Source organism: Equus przewalskii, chromosome X (assembly GCF_037783145.1).
Source record: "Equus przewalskii isolate Varuska chromosome X, EquPr2, whole genome shotgun sequence".
NCBI lineage: Eukaryota > Metazoa > Chordata > Mammalia > Perissodactyla > Equidae > Equus > Equus przewalskii.
The window spans coordinates 104,358,728-104,375,160 of NC_091863.1; the positions used below are offsets into that span (position 1 = coordinate 104,358,728).

General features: G+C 37.0%; 1 pseudogene; it reads left to right on the top strand.

Annotated features, from left to right (window-relative positions):
• The first annotated feature begins 5,360 nt into the window (after positions 1-5,360).
• On the top strand, positions 5,361-6,229 carry LOC103543170 (coiled-coil domain-containing protein 169 pseudogene; annotated as a pseudogene).
• Positions 6,230-16,433: the final 10,204 nt, after the last annotated feature.

A 16,433-nucleotide genomic window follows, 5' to 3' on the forward strand; every position in this document is an offset into this window, starting at 1 on the left:
TACATATTCTATTCAAGCGTAAATGAAACAGTCACCAAAATTGACCATAATGTGAGCAATAAAGCCAGTCTTAACAAATTTCAAAGGACTGAAATCATACCGAGTATGTTATCTGACCACAGTAGAATTAAGCTAGGAATCAATAACAGAAAGACAACAACAACAACAACAAAAAATCTCTATTTGAAAATTATGTAATACACATCCAAATAACCCAAGGATCAAAGGAGAAATAAATAATAATGAAAAAATACGTTGTACAAAGACTTATGGGATGCTCCAAAAATAGTAAGTAAAATTAGAACCTGTAAGACAAATATTGGAAAAGAAGTGTCTTAGCCATGGTTCCCCACAAAACAACATCATTTGAAACAAGACTTTGAGTGCAAATAGTTTATTTTGAAAAGTGGTATCAAGGAATAGGAGTGGGAGATTTGGATGAGTGGAAAAGGAAGAAGGGAAAGCCAACCCAAGGGTATGAGGTTACCAATCAGGTTCACCACTGTGTCCAAGTGGGGCTCAATCTCACCGGAAGGTCCTCTGAGGAAACGTGGATTATGACAGAATTGTCCATTGAAGGAACAAAGAGGGAAGAATTTATCCACAGACTCACCCCCAATGGGGAGGGTTGTCCAAAGGGGAGTTAACACCCTTGCACTCCCAGATTACATATGCATCAGAATAGCTGAGTGAATTCTAGCAAGCATCCCACAAGGTAGCCCCAGAAGAGCCCTAGAACAGAAAGAAAAAGATGAGCACTCCAGCTGAAGTTAACTAGTGTCAGTTTATACCTATACACAGCTGTATGCCTCAGCGACAAAATTAAAAAGTGGGCAGAGATATATGAGGAGAGGCGCAAGATTTGTCTGATAGAAGGAAAACAAAGGTTAAATACATTTTCAGATCAATGATAGGTAAGAGAATTCATCAAAAGCATACCTGTACTGGGAGAAATGCTAAAGGAAGTTCCTCAAGTGGAAAAGAAATAATACCAGATGGAAATTCAGATCTTCAGGAAGAAAAGAAGACTATTGAAAATGAAAATATGGGGGCTGGCCCCGTGGCTGAGTGGTTAAGTTCATGCACTCAGCTTCGGCAGGCCAGGGTTTCGCTGGTTCGGATCCTGGACTCGGACATGGCACCATTCATCAGGCCACACTGAGGTGGCATCCCACACGCCACAACCAGAGGCACTCACAACTAAATATACAACTATGTACTAGGGGGATTTGAGGAGAAAAAAGCAGAAAAAAAGAAGATTGACAACAGTTGTTAACTCAGGTGCCAATCTTAAAAACAAAAAAATTAAAATATGCAAATATTTTTTAAAATCTACTTTTTTCTTTCCTTCATTTTTTAAAAGCCAATTGACAGTTTAAAGCAAAAATAATAACATGAATTTTGGGGTTTGTAATGTAGAAAGAAGTCAAATATGTGATAACAATAGCACAAAAGACAAGAAAGAGTGAAAATAAAATTATGTATAATGTTCTTATATAATATGTGAAGTTGTATAATTTTAATTCAGGTAAACTGTGATAAATTAAGGATACCTATTGTAATCTCTATAGGAACCGCTAAAAAATTATACAAAGAGTTATAGCTAAAGCCAACTATTTATATTAATTATATTATATTATATTATATTATTATACTAGATATAGCTAAAGCCAGGTAGAATAGAATACTAAAATATAATTAATCCAAAAGAAGATAAGAAAGGAGGAAAAAAGAAACAAAAACAGGGGACAAATAGAAAACAAAGAACAAGATGATAGACTTAAAATCAACTATATCAATCCTTACATTAACTATAAATACCAATTAAAAAGCAAAGACTGTCAGACTGTATCTAAAAAATGGTAAGGCTCAACTATATGATGCTTACAAGAAATATGCTTTAAATATAAAGACAGATAGATTGAAAGTAAAAGGATGAAAAAAGATATCCCATGCAAACATTAAGGGTAACGAAGATTGTATGGCTCCATTAATATAAGGCACAGGTATAATGCACTTCTAGACAAGTATTACCAGAGATCAAGATAAAGAAGGTCATTTCGTAATGATAAAAGAGTCAATTCATTAAGAAGACATAACAATCCAAAATATAAATGAACTTAATAAGAAAGCTTTAAAATACACGAGCAAAAATTGACAGAATTAAAAAGAGAGAGAAATCCACAATCACAGGCAGAGATTCTAATATCCCTCCCTCAGTATTGATACAAGTACACAAAAAAATCTGTAAGGCTATGGAGGATTTTGACAACACTATCAACTAACTTGATCGAATTGATTTATATTTATAGAATAGTATACCCAACATCTGCAGAATGCATACTCTTTTCTAGAACACATGAAGCATTAACCAAGGTAGATGATATGTTAGGCCATAAAATATGTCAACAAATTTAAAAGACTTAAAATCTTACAAAGTATATTCTCCAACAACAAAGAAATTAAATTAGAAACCAATAATAATAAGATATCTAGAAAATCCCCCAAATGATTGTTTCTGCTTCTAGACCAGATGGATTAACAGTTACTGGATCTACCCTCCCAACCTGAAACAATCAAAAAACCTAGACAATATATATATATGAAATGGTTGTCAAAACACTGGACATCAGATAACAAAATACAATGATCCCTGAGAGGTGGGGAACAAATGAGGATAGCCCTACAATTACTCCATCTTACTGCCTGGAGACAGTTTCAAGGCTGTGGCACATGAAGGATGAACCTAGTTTGATGCCAGCAGACTCCCAAAGTTGAGATGGAGCTGAGAGTTCAGGAACAATATGGTGACTAAAGTTCTCAGAACAGAGTACCAGAGGGAAGAAAGCAGCATAGAAAGAGAACTTGAGAGATTTTCAGAGGGTCCTCCTCAAGGATCCATCTGAGTACTGACCAGCACATGTGTGTGAGGAAACTACCCAAGTCTGGGGAAAGAACACTCTAAAAGGATTAGAGGTAACAGTGCCCGGCACTCTCACAAGACCAGGAAAGTTGTCTGTTGTCAACTGACCAGATTGAAAAGTTCAAGATTCATGAGCCATTGGGTAGAGTACACAGAAAGGTCACACCTCAATAGTGGGGAATAATTAGTGCTAAACTAAGCACTACTCCAGTCCCACATAACAAATCCTAAATGCAAGACCCAAAAGGATCAAACTGTTTCTGAGTAACTTTCAATGCATCTGAAAACATAATTCAAAAATATTTAGGGGGCTGGCCCCGTGGCCGAGTGGTTAAGTTCGCGCGCTCCGCTGCAGGCGGCCCAGTGTTTCGTTGGTTCGAATCCTGGGCGCGGACATGGCACTGCTCATCAAACCACGCTGAGGCAGCTTCCCACATACCACAACTAGAAGGACCCACAACGAAGAATATACAACTATGTACTGGGGACTTTGGGGAGAAAAAGGAGAAAATAAAATCTTTAAAAAAAAAATATTTATAAGAATACAAAAATATGCAGCACTCAACAAGGTAAAATTCACAAGGTCTGGTATGCAGTGAAAAATTACTAGGCATGTCCTAAAATTAGATTGTGGTAATGGTACAATTTATATGAATGGAACATATGGTATATGAATTACATCTGCAAAAGTGGTTCAAATAATGACTTCCAGAATGGCCCAGTGAGGACCTTGCCAAAGCCTCTCCTCAAAAAAGAATGATAAAACTGGATGAAATTGTCAAAACCAACAATTTCAGACCCCTGGAAATTAACCAAAAGCATACAAGACATTGAAGAGTGTTTATATGAGAAAAGCTGCTGAACTACAGCAAGAACAGCAAGATCTGTGATATTTTAATTTGAGGCTTCTCCCATACCCCCAGTTCCAAAGTGCAGAAGCCTTGGGGACTGGAGAACTGGCAGTCTCAGGTAGCTAAAGGGGCTGACCCAATCTGACGCTCCACAGAAAAGCCCTGCCCAATAGTGATCTCAGGGGAAAATAATCAAGGAAGGCCAGCATCACAGCTATGATACTAAAGCTGTGATACTGGTTAGAGCAAGCAACAGACCAATCAAAAATTTATAAAGAAGATCTGGAAAGTGAGATGACCATAAGGAGCCTTGATAACCTCCCATACATTTGGGGGGATCTGCAAGGCTGTGCGCATACACAGGGCTTTACACATGCTCAAGGGAGATCAGAGATGGCCCCAGTTATGTACTCATTCATGGCTGACCTTGAGGCCCTGTACAAGTAGAAAGTGAAAATCAGAGAAGATTTGTAAAACTGCCTGAATTTAGAATGAGTGTACCAACACATGCACAGATTCCTTAGGAAACTTTACTGGCTCAAAGTGTTTAAGCAAAATCTCTGACCAGTAATTAGCTGACCACTAAGCTATCATGACCGAAGGGTGAACTCTAGGTAGCTAGGCTTAAAAATAAGAACAATCATTTTTTTTTTAATGGAGCAGAGATTCCGGTTGTCACACACTGCAGGGGAAATACAGTCTACATAATTAATCCAAGCACATCACCAAACAAAACCCCAAAAAAATTAAAATTAAAAAAAGAAACAAGGTGCAGCCCATACACAGAAAAAAAAAAAAAAGCAGCTTATATAAATTGTCTCTGGGAGGGCCTAGGCGATAGATTTAGTACATAAAGACTTCAAATAAGCTACTACAAAAATGTCCAAAGAACTAAAAGAAACCATGTTTAAAGACTTAAAGGAATGGATGATGACAATGACTAATTGCATAGAAAATGTTAATAAAGAGAGATGAATTATAAAAAAAGAATGAAAATTCTGGAGTTAAAAGGTACAAGAACTGAAATGAAAAATTCACCCAAGCAGCTCAACAGCAGATTTGAGCTGATAGAAAAAAAAATCAGCAAACTCTAAGGTAGATCAATAGAGATTATCCAGTCTAAAGAACAGAATGTAAAAAGAATGAAGAGAACTAAAGAACCTCAAAGGCCTGTGAGACCCCATCAAACACACCACATGTGCATAATGGGAGTTCTAGGAGAGGGGAGGAGAAAAAAGGGACATAACAAGTATTTGAAGAAATAATAGGTGAAAAAGTCTCAAATATGATTTAAAAAAAACACATTAATGTACACATTCAAGCTCAATGAATTCCAAGTAGAATAAACTCAGATATTCACAGCTGAAGAGATCATAGTCAAACTGTTGAAAGCCAAAGAGAAAAACTTGAAAAGCAAGAGGAAAATTACATGTTATATACAAAGAAACCACAGTAGGATTAACAACTGACTTCTCATCAGAAACAATGGAGACAAGAAAGCAATGTTGTCACACATTCAGAGTGCTGAGGGAAAAAAACTGTCAACCAAGAATTCTAGGAGTCAGTTCACCATAGCAACAGTTCATGACAACAATTCCTCCTCCCCAGCTTCTGGGTGTCCCTTCAGGTCTGCTCTAAACTGTGCTGAGAGGAAAGGCGTGGGAGGTCTCTGACTTGCCACCATGGGAGATGAAAGAGGTGACAACTTTGAAGGTATGAGCACCGAACGCCTTAAACTGGAGTTAATGGAAGAAATCCATATGAGAAACTTAGTACAACTCTCAATACTTGAAATAGGAAACATGATTGTGGAACTCAATACTAGAAATAAACCCAGTAAGTGGGAAATCCGTTATAAAACACAACTTGAACTGAATCATCAACTAGAAAAGCAAATTGCTACTCTCAAAGAGAAAATGGAAATGGTCCGTGGAAATCCTTCAGATAGACTATCTTCTATTCATCTCTATGAGCAAATGCCAGTGGAATCCTTAAATATACTACTTAAACAGCTAGAAAAAGAAAAAAGGATCCTTGAAAATCAAGTGAAAGACTATGCACTTAGACTGGAACAAGAAGCAAAGGCTTACCGCAAGGTCAGTAATGAACGCCGTATATACCTAGCTAAAATGTCTCAAGTCTCTGGCTCACGCCAAGTTCCTAAAAGGCAACAGATGGATCAACTGCATAGAATGAAAGACAATCTAGTGCAAACGGGAAAACGTAATCCAGCTAATCAGAAGATAGTAAATGCCAAGAGAGAACCAGCAAAAAAGACCGCAAGATCAAACTATCTTCCCAAACTCAATCCGTGATTCCAGAACTGGGTGGATTTCTATTTCTTCTCCTTTTTCATCTGTAATATTCAACTTGTGAAGTTAATGTTCAAGACTTTTGTCAGGGAATGAAATAGATAAAAATGAGCTATTAAAACTCTTTAGTTCCTTTTCCAGAAGTTTGTTCCTTTGTCTGCATGAAAGTAATTTTCTTAGTAATTTAGTTTAGATTCAAAAATAACTTTAGAAAGTAATTGCAGTGACCCTAAAATATCTAATAGCAGTGTTTGTGATTCTTAAAATATCCTATGAAACCTGAAGTTTGTCATCATTAAACTTGCTTTTAATAATATACCCATGCTCTGATCTGATAGTAACATTGTTATTATATTTGGTTTCTAGTTGGCTGTTAGCTAAAAATGTGAGTTCATGAAAACTTTTTGCTATTCTCGGCATATTATGTTCATTTTTTTTAAACCCAAGGTTTTAAACAAAGTTGCAAATCAGATGCATTTTAAACTTGGGCTTGAAATATTATAATATTGTGGAAATAGCGTTCAATCAGGAATCAGCTTGGTCCTGGTCTCCACTCTGCCATGAACTTACGAGATCTTGGGAAAGTCCCTTTACCTCATCTTTATTTCCCATGCCTGTGAAATGACTGAGGCAAACTATGCAACTTCTAAGGTTTCTTACCATTCTAGACAACCAATACTTATCCAACTACAAGGTCCTGCCACTTAGCACACGGTGATTTAAGTCATTTTGTGACGTTTAGTAATTTATAGTGATGCCCTAGTTTTTTGGACCAAACTTTGCAAGTGTCCACCATACTCAAGTTTAGAAATGAAGATGGAAAGAGAATAAGAGAAGGGTTCTTTTAAGGCATTTTAAAAAATTATTTAATTTTCCCATTCACATTTAGACTATTTTTGTAATGGTCACATAGGTCTGGAACATATATATCATTTATTTGCCCAACGTAATAAATGAAACTATCAGACTTCAGATTTCCAGAAATCACCCAATGGTAAGTATAGTTTCTAGCTAATGGTGTTCTCACCTTATATCTGGCATTAAAACCTAAATTCTCTTCAGTATCACCAGTAATGAATACCAAATGCATTTCTATAACTATCTCTATATTCACTTTATTTATTTAAGGAAGAATGCATAAATTTTATATAGCCACATAATTTTTATATGACTTTAAAATGTAATGAAGTGAAATATAAAGTAACTTCCTATAAATTACTCTACATTGGAGCTGTTTGGAAATATTTTCCCCTGTTCTTAACCAAGCTAACTACAGATATTAGCTACCATGACCCATATCATTAAACAAATACTAGATTTTTATGTTGTATGCCATCTTTCTTAGCATTAGCAGCACATTGATCATTTGAATATTAGTAATAAGTATAATCATCACAGATATTCACTGAAGAATAAACAAGTTCGTTTCTATCATACTGAGGTAAGCCGTTACAGGGACTGGATTGAGGAACATCTAAAATTATCTCAATCATTGTGATGGTATATTAGTTGAACATCTTATCATGGGGACTCTATCATGTTTAAGTATTAGTTCTGTAGGAGCTACTTTGGAATATTTTCCAGATGTCAGAAAACATTTGTCTTAAACTGAGTGGTGGAATATTAGTGGGGTAGTATAAAAACTGAAATGGGAGGAGTGACGTCAGCAATATGGCAGAGTGAGCTGTTCCCTTTATGTCTCCCCCTTTGAACTACAACTAAATGGACATTCATTGATCAATGCAAGATACCTACACAGGACAACAGGACTCCTGAGAGACCCACACAGCTATACATCTGAGGGTGGACGGACTGCCCCTTGGGAAGTGGTAGAGATTGGTGAGCACTCTTCTGCCCCCCAGCAGCCCTGTGCAGGTGCATGAATGCTCTCCTGACTGGTGAGAGCACCCATAGTACCACTGCAGCCCTGAAACTGGGAGCAAGCCTCAGCATGACTGTGGGAACTCAGACACGTGAGGAAGCTCCACCCACCAAGCACAGCAGCCGGTGCAACCATAAGAGGCAGCCGCAGATCTACACACCTGGGTGAACAATTCCCCAGTGCCCTGAACACCCATAGTACTGCCATGGCCCCAAGGGTGGGAGTGCAGCTCGGCACAACACTGGGAAAAAGCAGTGGAAACCTGAGCCCCCACATGATCACTTTCCCTTCTGATGGGAGAGCCCACAGTCAGACCTGGACCCGGTGGGGAGGCCTCGCCCACCAAGCACAGGGGCCAATGCCACCATAAGAAGAGGCAGCAATTAGGCAAGAAAAAGAAATAAAATGAATCCAAATAGGCAATGAAGTGAAACTCTCGCTGTTTGCAGATGAATTGATTTTGTATACAGAAAATAAGAATCCATCAGAAAACTATTAGAAATAATCAATAGCAAAGTTGCAGGGAACAAAATCAACTTACAAAAATCAGTTGCATTTCTATACTCTAATAATGAACTAACAGAAAGAGAACTCAAGAATACAATCCCATTTACAATCACAACAAAAAGAATAACATATCTGGGAATAAATTTAACCAAAGAGGTGAGAGACCTATACAATAAGACATTAGTGAAAGAAATTGAGGGGCCGGCTCCGTGGCCGAGTGGTTAAGTTCGCTCACTCCGCTCTGGCAGCCCAGGGTTTGGATCCTGGGCACGGACATGGCACCGCTCGTCAGGCCACACTGAGCCGGCGTCCCACATCCCACAACTAGAAGGACCTGCAACTAAGATATACAACTGTGTACGGTTGGGGGGGTGGTTTGGGGAGATAAAGCAGGAAAAAAAAAGATTGGTAACAGTTGTTAGCCCAGGTGCCAATCCTTAATAAAAAAAGGAAGATTGGCAACAGTTGTTAGCCCAGGTGCCAATCTTTAAAAAAAAAAAAGAAAGAAATTGAAGAAGATATAAAAAAATGGAAAGATAGTCAATGCTCATGGATTGGAAGAGCAAACATAGTTAAAACGTCCATATTACCTAAAGCAATCTGCAGATTGAACGCAATCCCAATCAGAATCTCAGTGACATTCTTCACGTAAATAGAACAAAGAATCCTAAAATTTATGTGGAACAACAAAAGACCCCAAATAGCCAAAGCAATCCTGAGAAAAAAGAACAAAGCTGGAGGCATCACACTCCCTAATTTCAAAATATACTACAAAGCTATAGTAATCAAAACAGCATGGTACTGGCACAAAAACAGAAACACAGATCAATGGAACAGAATCAAGAGCCCAAAAATAAAACCACACATCCATGGACAGCTAATTTTCTTTTTTTTTTTTTAAAGATTGGCACCTGGGCTAACAACTGTTGCCAATCCTTTTTTTTTCTGCTTTATCTCCCCAAACCCCCCTCCCCCGTACATAGTTGGATATCTTAGTTGCAGGTCCTTCTAATTGTGGGATGTGGGATGCCACCTCAACGTGGTCTGACGAGCGGTGCCATGTCAGCGCCCAGGATCGGAACCCTGGGCTGCCGCAGCAGAGCACGCGAACTTAACCACTCGGCCACAAAGCCGGCCCCACAGCTAATTTTCAACAAAAGAGCCAAGAACATACAATGGAGAAAGGAATATCTCTTCAGTAAATAGTGTTGGGAAAACTGGACAGCCACATGCAAAAGAAGGAAATGAGACCATTTTCTTGCACCATACACAAATTAATGCAAAATGGATTAAAGACTTGAAACCAAAAAAGACCTGAAAACCATAAGACCTGAAACCATAAAACTCCTAGAAAAAAATATAGGTAGTATACTCTTTGAGATCAGTCTTAGCAACATCTTTTCGAATACCATGTCTACTAAGGTAAGGAAAACAAAAAAATTAACAAATGGGACTTCATCATACTAAAAAGCTTCTGCAAAGCAAAGGAACCCATGAACAAAATGAAAAGACAGCCTACCAACTGGGAGAAAATATCTGCAAATCATATATCTGACAAGGGGTTAATTTCCAAAATATACATAAAACACAACTCCATAACAAAAAAACAAACAACCCGATCAAAAATTGGGCAGAGGATGTGAACAGACATTTTTCCAAAGAAGATATATAGATGGCCAACAGACACATGAAAAGATGTTTAACATCACTAATTATTAGGGAAATGCCAATCAAAACTACAATGAGATATCACCTTACACCTGTCAGAATGGCCAAAATTAACAAGACAAAAAAATAACAAATGTTGGAGAGGTTGTGGAGAAAAGGGAATCCCCATATACTGCTGGTGGGAATGCAAACTGGTGCAGCCACTATGGGAAACAGTATGGAGATTTCTTAAAAAATTAAAAATAGAAATACTATACAATCCAGCTATCCCACTACTGTGTATTTATCCAAAGAACTTGAAATCAACAATCCAAAGAGACATGTACCCCTATGTTCATTGAAGCACTATTCACAATAGCCAAGACGTGAAAGCAACCCAAGTGCCCACTGACTGATGATAAAGAAAACGTGATATATATATACAATGGAATACTACTCAGCCATAAAAAAGACAAAATCGTCCCATTTGCAACAACATGGATGGACCTTGAGGGTGTGATGGTAAGTGAAATAAGCCAGACAAAGACAAACACCACATGATTTTACTCATATGTGGAAGATAAATAAACACATGGACAAAGAGAACAGATTAGTGGTTACCACAGAGGAAGGGGGTTGAGGGGTGGGCAAAAGAGTCAAGGGGCACATATGTATGGTGATGGATAAAAATTAGACTATCGGTGGTGAGCCCAATGCAGTCTATATAGAAACTGGTAAATACTAATATACAACTGAAATTTCACAATGCTATAAACCATTATGACCTCAGTAAAATAATTATTTAACAAAACTGAAAAGCGAGACTCTCTAAGATCTGTGTTCTGATATCAGTTTTGCCACTTCTAAGCTTCTGATTGAGTAAATCACTTTTCATTGCCTCACTTTCATCATTTGTAGAATTGGGAATATTTACCCTAACTATTGCCTTGGGACTGCTGTGCAAGTCAAGGGCACTTACTCAATATTTATTTATTTACTTCTTTATACCTTATTTCCCTTTAAAAAGGAGTTAGCTTTACTAAATATAGAGGTATAAAAACAACACTCATCTTTATAAAAGATAAAAATAAGAGTTAGTTTTGGAAGAACTCATGACTAAGAAAAACTCTAACTTTAAGCTTTTTAGCAGCCAGTACAAAGAAGGAATGAGTTAGCAAGCTCTCACTTTTTTTGTAGAAGGCATATACAAGTGGAGAAAAAGGTTTACCGAGTTCTAAGCTCTGAATATAATTTGTCATGTGAGGTTTTATAAGAAAATGCAATTATTTATTGCAATATGCAATTTATTGCAATAGAGCAAAATTGATAGAATGGCGCCTTTTTTGGTTTAATACTGAAATTTGTATTAATGTAAGTATTTTTTAAGTCCAGAATTCATAAAGCAAAAAGAATATTTTTAAATATTTATAAATATTGTTTATCAGTAAAACAATATTTAATATAGTTCAAAATTTAAAATGTATTACAAAATATCAGAAATACTATTTATAAAAACAAATGTTGCTATAACCAAAAAGACAAATAACGAGTGTTGGTGAGGATATGAAGAAACTGGAAACCTCATGGACTGCTGGTGGGAATGGAAAATGATGCAGCCACTTTGGAAAACAGTCTGTCAGTTCCTCAAAAGGTTAAACATAGAGTTATCATATGATCCAGCAATTCCACTCCCATGTACATAGCCAAGAGAAATGGAAACCTATGTCCACATAAAAACTTGTACATGGATACTTAAAGCGCCAATATTCATAATAGTCAAAAAGTGGAAACAACTCAAATGTCCATCAACTGATGAGTGGATAAACAAAATGTAGTATAGCCAAACAATGGAATATTACTCACCAAAAAAAAGAGATGAAGTGCTGATATATGCTGTGATGTGAATGAACCTTGAAAATAATATTCTGAGTGATAGAAGCCAGTCACAGAATACCACATATTGTATAACTGCATTTATATAAAATGTCAAAAATAGGCAAATCCATAGAGACAGAAAGTAGACTAGTATTTGCCAGGGTCTGGTGGAGCCAGGGGGAGGGTCGATGATGGGGAGTGACTGCAAAGGGTACAGGGTTTCTTTTTAGGGTGAGGAAAATGTTCTAAAATTGATTGTGATGGTTGCACAAATCTGTGAATATAGTAAAAACCATTGAACTGTACAATGGGTTAATCGTATGTTGTATGATTTTTATCTCAATAATGCTGTTATTAAAAAATAATTCCACACCTTGCAAAAGAACCCTTAAAAAATGAAGGCCCCACAAAAGAAGACATTCCTAGAAAAAACAAAGCCAGCAATTCCATTGCAGTTTCTGTATACTATTGGAAATAAGTTAGCATTAATGTGAAGTATACTGTTTTAAGTTAGGTTGTATATTGTAATGCCCAGAGCAACCACTAAAAAATTATTCAACAAATAGAGTAAATACAGAGAATTAAAATGGCACCCTAGAAAGTATCTATTTAATGCAAAAGTAGGCAGTAAAAGAGAAATAGAGGAGAAAAAATACATGAGACATAGAAAATAGCAAAATGGTAGTTATAAATAATTATATTTACTTTATAATCAATAATTATATTAAACGTAAATGAAATAAGCACTACAATAAAAAATAAGAGGTTATCAGACTAGATTAAAAACCAGGATCTAACTGTATGCATCTAGGACAGATACACTATAGATTCAGGACATGAATAGGCTGAAAGGATGGAGAATGATATACTATGCAAACAGTAACCATAAGAGAGCTGGAGCGACTGCACCAATGCGTTAGTTTTCTATTGCTGTGTAACACATTGCCACAAATTCAGCAGCTTAAAACAATACTCATTTATTAGCCCACAGTTCTGCAGGTCATAAGACCAGACAGGTTCTCCGCCTAAGGTCTCAAAAAGCCAAAATCAAGGTGTCAGCCACCCCGGCCTCTTATCTGAAAGCTCCAGGAAAGAATCTGTCTCCAAAGAAAGAAAGACTCTGCTTCCAAGTTCAAAGACTCTGCCTCCAAGTTCACGTTGTTGGCAGAAATTCAGTCCATTGCAGCTGTAAAACTGAGGTCCCCGTTTCCTTGATACATGGTTTCCACTGTCTTCAAGGAAACAACAGAGCATCAAATCCTTTTTATGCTTTGAATCTCTGAATGATGACCTCTTCCAGTGCCAGCCAGAGAAAACTCTCTGTATTTAAAGGGCTCACCTGATTGGGTCGGGCCCACTTAGTATGTGAAATAATCTTTACACAGTAAGGTTAACTGACTTGAGACTTTAATTACACCTGGAAAATTAATCACTTCATAGCTTCAGGTTAGTATTTGATAGAATAAGAAGGGAACAGAAATCTTGTGGAGCCATCTTTAGAATTCTGCTTACTGCAACTAATATCAGATAAAACAGACACAAAAAATATTGCTAGAGAAAAAAACATTTTATAGTGACAAAGGTTTAATTCATCAGGAAGACATAACAATTATAAATATACGCCTCACAAAGGAGCCCCAAAATAAGTGATACAAAAACTGACGGAACTGAAGAGAGAATAGTCTCCAATTTCTTCTTTCAATAATTAATAGAACAGCTAGAGAAAAAAACCAGCAAGAATAAAGAAGACCTGAACAACACTATCATACAATTTGACCTAAATGATATGTATAGGATTCCACCCAACAATGGCAGAATACACAATCTTCTCAAGTGCACATGGAACATTCTATGTTGTCTATGTTTGTGGCCTATGCTAGGCCATAAAAGAAGCCACAATAAATTTTAAAGGATTGAAAATTTTTAAAAAACAATTTAAATTTTACAATGTATAAATCTGACCATAATGGAATTAAATTAAAAATCAACAACAGAAGGAAATGTAGGAAGTCAAGAAATATTTTCAAATTACACAATATATTTCTAATAACCCATAGGTAAAAGAATAAATCACAAAGGGAATTAGAAGGAAATTTGAACTGAATGAAAACTGAAACACAATATGTTAAAATGTATGGCATGCAGCTAAAGCAGTGCTTAAAGGGAAAAATTATAGCTTGAAACGACTATGTGAGAAAAAAGATTTCAAATAGATAATCTAAGTTTTTACCTTAAGAATCTAGAGAAAGTAGGGCAAACTAAACCCAAGGCAAGCATAAGATGCAAATAATAAAAATTACAGCAGAAATCAATGAAATAGAAAACAGAAAAAGAATAGAGAAAAATTAATGAAATCAAAAGTTAGTTCTTTGAAAAGGTCAGCAAAGTTGATACATCTTTAGGTAGACTGACAATGAAAAAAGACAAAGGAGTTAAACTACTAAAGTCAGGAATGGAAGAGGGGACATCACAACTGACCCTAGAAAAATTAAAAGGTTTATAAGAGAATATTATGAACAAGTTTATAACAACAAATTAGATAACTTTGATGAAGTGGACAAATTCCTATAAGATGACTGCCCGAAGTTTGGCCAAGTGTGTTGTTTTTTGGTTCTGTCCTTTGTTAGAGATATCCTGGCTAAGGGATGGAAAGCTGGAAAGCAGCAACGTTTCACTGAGCTCTACCATGTATGATCATTAGCAGTGCCATTTGCATAGTCTAACAATCCCCATTGTTGTTCATCAGTTAATCCCAGGGGGTTTCCCAGGTAGCCAAGGGTGAAGGAGAAGGGTGACTTCCTCCAGCACCCTGGCATCTGGCAAGGAACTGAGGACATGGGATGCCACCTGCTCCTGCAGGTGGAATATGTCAGAGGGCCCAGGTTTGGTTCCATCCTGTTTTAAGGCGGTCTTAGTAACTGTACTGAGCTTGTGGGGTGCTGTTTCCATGACTCAAAGCATAGTGGGCACCTGAGTTTGGAGGGTTATGGGCTCAGTGTCTATGATAGCCTCTATTTTTAGGAAAGCCCAGTAGGCAGCCAGTCATGTTTTGCTTTAATAGTGTATTGCATGAGGCTGAGAGGGACAATTTCTTGTGCCAAAAGCCCGTGGGCAACTTATGGCCATCAGAAGTGGTCCAGAGACTCCAAGAGGTATGAGAAGAGGTTGCCAAAGTTTCTTTAGTGAAGGAGTTTGGCGGGGGCACTAACAGGAGTGCCTGTTGATTTTAATTTGGAAGTAAAATTTGTGAAAACGGAAGATGTTGTCATTAGAACCCAAGAAGAACTAAAAGATGTTGGAGTTGTAAGTCCTTAATGAGTGTGTCAAACAAATCTCCTTGGAGGAGGATGTTATCAATGTAATGTCATACCTGTGCTCCTGGAGGAAGGTGGATGTAGTTAAGGTCTTTGTAAACACTGTGTGTGACGGCAAAGCTGTTGAGATGCCCCATGGATAGCCTGGAGAAGGTGTATTGTGTCCCTTCAGAGGTAAAGGCAAACTGCATCTGAGGGGCTATTGAAATAGCCAAATCTGTATGAGCAAAGTATTTACCAGCTGTTGACTGAACAGAATCAGTAATTTTAATAAGATTGGATACCTGGTATGGGGGCCTTGATGGATGGGACCACAGCATAAAGGTAGTGGTAATCTATCATGAGGAGTACCCCCACAATTGCCTTTTTCTTTTTTTAGATTTAAGAATGGCAAAATTGGGCTGTCAAATGGAGAAGCAGTGGGGATAATCTTATGCCCCTTTATTAATTAGGTCTTATGTAATAAGTTTTAACCCTTGATCTCCCTGTTTGAACTTATATTAGGCCAGGTTAACTATTGTAACTGGGGGTCCATGGGGTCCCATTTTATAAAGCCAATTTGTAAGTGTCAAAGACTTACTTTAATTTTAATATATTATTTATTGTGTCAGAGCACCTATGTCCAACATGGAATATTTTAGGGCTATGGGAATTATGATTTTGGAAATTTAGGCAAGGCGACAGTTAGAGTGAGGCATCTCCATTTTTTCTTCACTTTATATTTACTTTCTTGAGAGTACAGGGGACCCAGTGTTTAAATTTAGTGGGATCCCTAGGTATTACTATAATTTGAGCCCCATCTTGATTAAGTCCATAAAGTTCTGGTCATTTGGTTTGTTTCAGCAAATGTTAAAGTTAGTTTAGAACCAAGGTTGTAGAGGGGCAAAAGCCAATTAGCAGTCTGTTTACCATTTTGCTATATAAATACTTGAGTATATAAATTTAGTATATAAATTTTGGATTTCCAATTGGGTCAAATTCTGGGACTTTTAAAAATCCTATTTTTATATTACATGCATGTATATACAATTCATCTATTATATATTTATATTAAAATATATGTGTATACATAATTCTTTAATTGCCTTTTATTTTCTCCCCCTGTATCTGGGGGCTTGTTTT